General features: G+C 47.1%; 1 non-coding gene across 1 annotated transcript; it reads right to left on the bottom strand.

Annotated features, from left to right (window-relative positions):
- Positions 1–8,697: 8,697 nt before the first annotated feature.
- LOC118708522 lies at positions 8,698–8,799 on the bottom strand. Its single transcript, XR_004984600.1, has one exon. It is a non-coding gene; the product is annotated as a U6 spliceosomal RNA (small nuclear RNA).
- Positions 8,800–9,106: the final 307 nt, after the last annotated feature.

Genomic DNA, 9,106 nt, shown 5'->3' with positions numbered 1-9,106 from the left:
TACACCAGCCCACTTCCAAGAGCTTCACAGGGACTAATCCATCCAATCGTCAGTCACATAAGCCCTGTGATGTCACCATGTGACAGAGAAGGAAACTGAGGCACCCAGAGTTTAATTTTCCCGAGGCTGTGGGCTAGGAAGAGACTGAGCCGGGATTCAAGTCCAGGCCACCAGACTCCAGAGCCCCTGCTCATACCTGCTCTTTACACACGTGCACATGTGTGTTAGGGAGTCAGAAGCCACGATATTTAGAAGAGGAGTGCTACCCGCCGTGAAACAGTAGGAGTCGTATCTGCGAGGCGGTTTTCCATGGATGTGAGTGCCTGAGTCACAGCTGCTTGGTCCGTGGTCAGAAGAAAGGCTAGGGGAGCATGGAATCCTGATTCTCATGATCCCAGCGCACCACCTGCTTTCATCTGCCAGTGCTGGGCCTTGCAGCTGCAGTGTGTTCCATACACCGACTACAAGAAAATCCAGGTTCCATCTCTTAGGCGCTCTGTGACCAACAGCAAAACACACCACCATTCTGAGCCTCAGTTTCCAAATCTGTGAAGCTGGGCTAATAGCACCCTCCTCTCCAAGGGCTACTGTGAGGCTTGAGATGACACCTGGGAGTGCTTAGAGCCATGCCTGGCACACAGTTGGTGCTCAGTAAATGCTGGCTCATAGCATGATTGCCCCATGCATAAGCAGTCTGCTCCCTGACTCCCCAGTGCCAGACAGTCCCTGTGACCCTCCGTGATCAAGAGCCACCCCTGGCATCGTTGCTTCAAAGCACCGTTACTCCAGGCACCCAGATAAGCGGCCACGCATCAGCCAGAGACTCCCGGCCTTTGTCTCACCGTGCCAGACTGATATGATCTAATATTATTCTTTTCTTTGTCCATTCCTTTTTTGTACAGATCGACAAAAAAGGTGACAGCTGCACCTGGATCTTGTGTTTTAATAACTGTAATAATGCACAGGAAATTGGATGGCTTGGGGACTCAGCCAGAGAGTGAGTTGTCACCATGTGGACAGACCAGGTGGAAGGAGAAGATTCAAGGGCAAGAAAGAGAAGGACCTTTGGGGATGGGAATAGAATAACTCGAGAGCCTTGGACGGTCCAAGTTAGATTAAATGTCAGAAGTGCTTCTTCCTTGTCCTAAGTTTCCAGTAAGAGAAAGAACGGGCACCTGCGAGCAGTGAGTTGAAAATGAAGGATTTGTCCATTGCTTTTACAAAAGGAATAGGCCCGTCTCCTCACTAGGCCCTGCAAGGCCCTGACACCCATCCCCACCCACCTCTCCTACCTCCACTCTGCACTCGCCCCTCACGCAGCAACCACACTGGGTCTGCTGGTCCCTGAGTCACACCCACATGACTGCGCCCACCTCCCAGCCTTTGCACTTGCTGTTCCCTCCACCCTGATCTTCACACGTCGGCCTCTTCCTCCAGGACCAGGTCCTGGCCCTAATAGGGGAGCAGAGGGCTTTCTTCCAGGATGCTGTGTGTAAGGGGGCTCGCCCTGTAGCTCCCACCCTCTGCTAGTCCACCACCCTGTTGTTTGCTTCATAGCTCGGACACTATTTAAAATATTCCAGGTGTGTCTTCAATGTGAGCACTGTGAGAACAAGGATCTCATCTTTTTTGTTTATCTCTCTCCCAAACACCTAGAATGTGCTGGCAGAATGCAGGTGCTCAATAAACCCTTTTAGGAAAATAAATGCATGAATGGATGGATGAATGAATGAATAAATGAATGAATGACTTGGTTACTATCTAATGAGGTTTGCAACTCTTTCCTTACCAAGTGAATTGGGCACAAACCACAGTATGTGTGTCAGTGATCTTCTTTTGATGCCTTGTACATGAATCATATCTTTTATTCTTTTTCTTTCTTTATTTTTAATCTTTATTGTTGAGAGTATTACAGATGTCCCCCATTTTCCCTCGATTGCCCTCCTTCACCCAGTTCCCAACCTGCCCAGGCCTTCACCACCCATAGGTAATGCATATATGCATAGAAGATTTTTGGTTAATCTTTTATTCTTGTTTCCCTTTACATGCCTGCCAGCCTGGCTAAGATCAGAGCTCCTTGAGGGAAAGGGATGTGTGTTGTGCTTCTCTGCATCTTCCACAATGACTTGAACTTGGTTAATTCTACAAAGGTACCTCAGGATTGGATTGGATTGGAGCTAGGCACACAGGGGAGACTTGGTGAACAATGAGCAAATGTTGTTGCTTCATCATCTAGAGACATGGTCGGCAAACTGCGGCTCACGAGCCACATGCGGCTCTTTGGCCCCTTGAGTGTGGTACTTCCACAAAATACCACGACTTGGGCGAGTCTATTTTGAAGAAGTAGCATTAGAAGAAGTTTAAGTTTTAAAATGTTGGCTCTCAAAAGAAATTTCAATTGTTGTGCTGTTGGTATTTGCCTCTGTTGACTAATGAGTTTGCCAACCACTGATCTAGAGTCGTCAGTCAAGCCGAGTCATCATCTAGAAAGTTTGATCACTTTCAAGGTACTTCAAATGCCACATTCTTTCATCACTGCAGCTCTTATGCCTCTAGACCTTGGTATAGACCATTCCCTTTGCCCATCAGTTCCACTTCTCCTGGTGGACTCCTACTCTTCCCTCTAACTCTAGCTTCTTCTGTAAAGCCTTCTCTGATTTCTCCTTCATTACTCTACTTCCATCCTTGGCCTAAGGTTGATCCTTCCATCTCTGTTAGAGCTTTACTCCTTTAGTACTATTTTTATTCTCATTCTACCTCTACTATTTTACTACTCAGTACACTGTGAATCCTTTAAAATTAATTTTGATTATCATTTGTTTAAGATTCCTTAGTGCTTAACTCAGTCTTAGTTAAGCAGTAAGTCTCCCACAAAAAATTGTTATTTGAACAAATTATCAAAGTAACTATAAAATGAGACAGAACTAAACCGAGATACAAATAACATGTTTAATCCCCATTTTCCCTTATGAGAATGGTGCTTCAATGAGGCAGAGATTCTGTTGTCTTTCCTGATTTAGCCCCATGGCCTTGTATAGAACATCATACTCAGAGGCTCAAAATCATGTGTCAGATACAAGACTCTAATGAGCCATTGAGGAACTAGGAACTGGCTCTGATGGGCCCCAAAACCTCAGGAAGGAGGTGAGTCTAGACTTGTGCTATAAAAAATGATGGATTCCTATTCATTCAATAAATACTAGCTGAGAACCTACTGTGTGCCAAAGTCTATCATTGGCACTGAGCTATGACAGTGAACAAGACAAAATTCTACCCTCTCGGACCTGACCTTTTAATCGGAAGAAAGACAATAACCAATAAAAATTGAAATGCAATATAATGTTAAGAAGTGAAAAGTGTTATGGAGGAAGTATACCAGAATAAGAAGATGGGGATGTCAGTTTAGACTAGAGGCCGAGTGCACAAAATCCATGCAAGAGTAGGCCTTCCTTCCCCCAGCTTCCAGCACCGGCTTCCCTCCGGCACCTGACCCCGGTTTCCCTCTGGCACCCAGGCCCTGGGCTTCCCTCGCAGCCCTGGCTTCGTTGGGAAGGTTGTCTGGTCTAATTAGCATATTACACTTTTATATATATAGATGGGTGGTCTGAGATGATCTCACAAGGGAGAAGATGGTAGAAGAGACCTGAGGGAATTGGGGGAGGGTAGGCCTGGAGGAGAGGAGCTGCGTGGTTACGTGGAGTGAAGGAGGCTGAGAGGTGTGCGAGGAGCAGAGAGGTGCCCACACATACATATGGGAACTAACTAACGCATTAGTCATACACCCATGCACTCAAATTTCACTTCAGGTGATTTTCAGTATTTGAGTGTTTGACAATAATTATTACTGTTCTGGTATAGTGAAGCCATTCAGAAAAAGTGCTTTAGACAGGCACTCTTCTCTGTATTGGAAATATGTTCTACACTGACTAAGGTGCACAGGTTATAGAAAGGAGATCTCACCTCCCCACACAACTTCCCGCGCTGTTGGCACGACCTAATTTGTCAGGATGCTAACGGTGGCAGCAGAGCACTAACATGCCCCTTTCTGTGTCTGCCGAATGCCTTTGGTGATGATTTCTGCCCCTGAATAGGAGCAGGGCTATGAAAATGAGCACGAAACCCAAACATCAAAGGATAGTCCCTTCCACTCCAAGTGGCCCAACCAGAAGATCTGGAAACCAGGAAACCTTCCCTATGCCTGCTGTCCAGATGGAAGGAACGCAGCTTACAAAGGGATCCACAGCATCTCATCCCTAGGACCGGCGTCTTTTCTCTTTCTGAGCTTATTCCTGTCAAGCCCCAGCGAGTTTGGTTTTGTTTGAGGTTTAACAGGATTTCAGACTTGGGGGTGGTCTCTTTGGATTTTCTCCTTTTTCCCTTTTGATGCTTAAAAATACCCCACGACACCAAAGAAACAACCTTGGCTGAGAAGATCGGAATTACACAGGATGTAATTCCCTTTCGCATACACGTCAAACGGTGGTGGGAGGTCATTTCTGAAGTGGTGATTTTCCTTGTCCATGAGTTCAAAAGTTGAGGATTTGGGTTAAATAAAAGTGGCTAAGAATAAAGTGTGACCTCAAGGACCCCACAAAAGCAGAACAGTTGTGGACCGGAGAGAGATAGTGGTCAGTCACCTATTGCACCACTGGGCCACAAGGTAGACCCAGGAGAAAATGGGTTAAGTCTCCTTAGGTTTGTCACTTGTGTGTGTGTGTGTGTGTGTGTGTGTGTGTGTGTGTGTGCATATGCATGTATAGTGACTCACAACGTGTATAGTATGAGATATTTGGGATTCTTCATTCCGTGAACAAAGAAACTGGCTCTCCTGCTGCTCTTGTGCTCTTACTGATCTTGGGGCTCTTGGGACTTGTGTGACTCTGGATTGTGGGGTTCCCCTTGCGTTTGCCCACGTGGCCCCAGGCCATGCACACCACACACTCAGTGCACTAAAGGGCTGCGACGAGCCTGATACCAAACTGGACCTGACTCCAACCTGGAAAGGCAATCCTGGACACTAGCCCTGCCTCTAGCTTCCCTGAAACCCCAGCTACACTTCTTCTATGACCGGACTAAGAGAAACGGGACTTTGGAAACCCACGGGCGGTGATTCCACAAAAATAAAGCTTCCTACCCTATCTCATCCTCTTCGGTGGGGGCCTCCAGAAATGCTTATTCCAGGGATACCCCAAGAACCCCACTAGCAATGGAGACAGACCACCCACACTTTTCTCTGATAACAAGAGGACGGAGGCACATCAATTCTGTAAAACTGCCCAAGAGTTTCTCTAAGTGGTTGTACTATTTCATGCTCCTGCCACTGACATACACGAGTTCCGTGGGCTCCATGGCCTGGTTTTTGTCAGCTCTAGACTCTGGTAGCTGGCCTGCTGCCTTCACATATGGAGGGTTTAGCACTCAGTGGGAAGAACAGTTTTTCTTCGGTGAGGGCAGGAGAGAGGAAACAGGGATGTTTCCCAGACAGTAGTGGGCATGGGTGACTGCCCTCCAGTGTCCGTGACCCATCATCATCACTTCTCAGGAATGTCCTATTTCCCTCCACCTCCCACGGGACTGTAGGTGTCCCGCCCCACCCAGCTCAGCCAGAGCAGTCTCTGAGAAACTGCTACAGCTTTCGAGGACCTGATTTCTTCTTCTGAACACACGTGACCTCCAACACCAGAGGGTCTCCGGCCTGGGGCTGACCAACCCAAAACCCAGGGCATACATGAAAGGCATTCGACTCCTGAAGACATCTTCAGATCGCTGACTCCCCTTTTGACTGAGGGGACCAACATATTTTGTAACTGGTTAAGCCAATCTGAGTATGAGTTTCCGAATCCACTGTTTATTTGCAGTGTGTGTTGGAGAGCTGTGGGCCAATTCTTATTTTATCTCAAATTTTCCACAAGGGTGTTCCAAGTTCAAACCGTGTTTTGGGGGGTGCCAAACACCTACCGTCACCAAAGAGGCTATAAAAGGGAAAATGTTCCACTTGAAAGGGAAGTGGTTTGTAAGATGCTCCAGTGACTCCAGATTTTCGAGATACAGTGGTTTCCTCCAGCTGTTGGTTGGCTGCGTTCTGGGGCCTGTTAGCGGAGTTGACAAGGAAGCCTTTGCCTGGGGCTGAGCTCAGGTCTGCCCACATGACTAGGACAAGGTCAAGGTGTGGGAAGTAATAATTACGCTTTTGCTTGGTGCTTGTGTGAAATGACATGAGTGAGACCAGGACAGACGGGGACAGAATCAGTAATAGAACCGCCTCTCTCAAGTCACCATTTTCCTGAGTTTTCTCTCTTCCGTGACATTTCTGCAACCCACCTCCCCAGAATCACAGTGTGACAGGGAAGGTGGACGTTGTCCACTGTTTCAGACGGTAACCCGGACTCAGAAAACTCCTTGTTGCCCTTGGAGATGTTTTAAGATTTAACTTTTTTTAACCATCTCCCTATTTTCTAAACATTTTTCCAGCCTTTCCACTGAATGTAATCCAGATGGATGGGTGTTGTTTTGGGGTTTTTTTTGTTTGTTTTTTGTTTTTGTTTTTTTTTCTTAAAAAGAAAAAATAGGCCGAGACCAGTTTGGCTCAGTGGACAGAACGTCGGCCTGTGGACTGAAAGTCCGGGTTCCATTCCGATCAAGGGCATGTACCTTGGGTTGCGGGCACATATCCCCAATAAGGGGTGTGCAGGAGGCAGCTGAGTGATGATTCTCTCTCATTGATATTTCTAACTCTCTATCCCTCTCTCTTCCTCTCTGTGAAAAATCAATAAAAATATACTTAAAAGAAAGAAAGAAAATGGATTCTGGAGGGAATGTTGGTCTGTCTGATCCATCTCCCCTCCCCCAACCCCCACCCCCAACACTGCAGCCCCCACCCGTACACTCCGCCTGCACTCAGCACTAGACTCACTCCAAAGGAAGGAGAGAGGCTGCATTCAATATAAATGCAAAACGCTCCAGACACGCAGGATTGTCTGTGCTTTGCATGAATAAAGACAGCAGCTTGCAAGTGGGCAGGACTTGGCAGAGAGGCCCCTTGGCCGACCCGCCCGTGGAGGCACCAGCACGCTCCCCGAAGTGCCTGTGAAATCTGCCTTTGGTCGCTAATTTCACACTCCGGAGACAGAGCTGTGAACAGCTCAGAGCACGTGACTCTCATTTTCATAGCAGCTTCCTTAACCTTCAGACACCCTCTTATGGCATTTTCTCCGCCTTTGCAAAAAATTAAAATGCTCACTTCCTTTAAGGTTAAACCTCAGGTTTGTTTTCGCTTAATCATCTCTTTACCGCCTTGACTTTGCAAACAATGAAGATTTTGTCTAGACCTTTTGTGAAGCTTTCTCCCTCCTCAGTTACATTTTTTTAAAAAGCCAATTCTGCATTCATTATTCCCTCTCCTGCCATTTTCTAAATAATGTAGGTACTTTGGATGCTTCTGTGATGAGCAAGGCATGCTTTTGAAATGCCCTGTTAAGATATGCTTTTCATCTCCCTTCTGATCAGAAAGCGGGTTTTTTCTGGATTCCGCAGACCTGAGAAATGAGTGCAAGACACAGGGAGGGTCCTTTGGGACACAGGACGTGAGCATCTTGAGCTGGCTGCATGAATTTTAGAGGCTGGATGTAGAAAACCCAAAAGTGTTTGCATTAGGGATTAGGATTTGATTGTTTTTAATCATTCCTGGTATCAAATAACTCAGATGGGCATTTCCATCAATGAATGACTCAGGCATAATACCTATTCAGATCATAAAATATTCTTAATATTCTTAAAATTTGGTTCAGTTATTTCAGAAAAAAATAATCGTGGGTTTGTTTCTGATATAAATCACATGGTTGGAGTTAGAGGTTTTTTTTTTTTTAATAAGCCATAGTTCCCACTGTGATCCTTTTCAAAACAGAATATGTTGAGCAGGCAGGAAAGTAGAGGCATGCAGGTGAAATTTTAATTCCTGGTCAACCAACCCATCCTGTGTTTATTTGAAAATTTGGTATTTTGTTCATTGTGGACTTCCCTGGCTTTGATTCTGATTTTTAAAGTATCGCATCAGAAGTCTATGTATCTTGATTACTGACTGAGTTTGGGAGCATCCCAACTCTATTGTGCCCAAGGCAAGTGCCACCTGCCGCCTCAGATCCTGCCCTGATTTCACTACAAGCCCAGGGAAGTGGTGAGCCTCATCACAGAGGGCGAAGTTGGGTCTTTCCTGTGGGAAAGGAGGATTTAAGGTCTGAAGCTGGCCCCAGATGCTCAGCTTTCCTGTGCCTTCCTAAACACCGGGAATTAAATCTCCAAATTAGAGGCTGTTGGGATGTCACTGGCTTCCAACCTCCTGCCTGTCTTGCCCTCTCTTTCCTTCGTGTTCTTTTGACCTGAGATGGGCCAGCATCCCCCCTCCGACACCATCCCACCTTAGAACAGCTGAGCACCAGGGTGTCCCTTGGCGAGGTTCTCTCCGATGACACCGCACAACACCAGGAAGCCAGTGTCATCGCCGTGCACACCCCGGGGTCCTCGGGAGGCCTGGGGGCCTGGGGAAGGAGGGGAGGATTTCCAGGCAAGAATTTCAGATTCAGCCATAACCCCAGGCAGCCTTTCCCGCCCCTGCTCTGAGCCCAGTATAAAAGCCAGCTTTGTAATTCTCCGTGCTCTTTTTTCCTATTTAAAATTTTATTTTTTGATTACAGCTTGCATAGAAATGTGGTCCGCTTCACAAAGTCGCATGCCGTCCCTCCGCAGGGGCCATGCTACCTTCTCGGCACGGTTCCAATGTCAGCGTGTGTGCTGCCCAAGCACGCGTTCTCCGTGTTCCTACGTGTCCGTTCTAGGACACACACTGCTGACCAGAAATCCTGGATAGTCAGTCTTCAAAATGCCAACAATTAGATGTCTGGGAATATCTGGAAATAGCTACTTGGGTCAGTGATCCCCACCTCCACCCCCTCCCCCGCCCCCGCCCCCGCCCCCATGGTGGGCAGATGACTGAAGCCCTATACCTGTTTGGGGCTGGTTATTATAGTGGCAGCATGTTCTTTTAAACAATCACCCAGAGGACATCACCCTTCTTTTCGGCACCCCAGGGGCCCTGCATGCTCTGGCACAG

This window comes from Pipistrellus kuhlii, unplaced genomic scaffold (genome assembly GCF_014108245.1).
Source record: "Pipistrellus kuhlii isolate mPipKuh1 unplaced genomic scaffold, mPipKuh1.p scaffold_m20_p_6, whole genome shotgun sequence".
In the NCBI taxonomy this organism is placed as follows: Eukaryota; Metazoa; Chordata; class Mammalia; order Chiroptera; family Vespertilionidae; genus Pipistrellus; species Pipistrellus kuhlii.
Note: the sequence above shows the minus strand (reverse complement) of the source record. Positions and strands in the feature narration are given on the sequence as shown.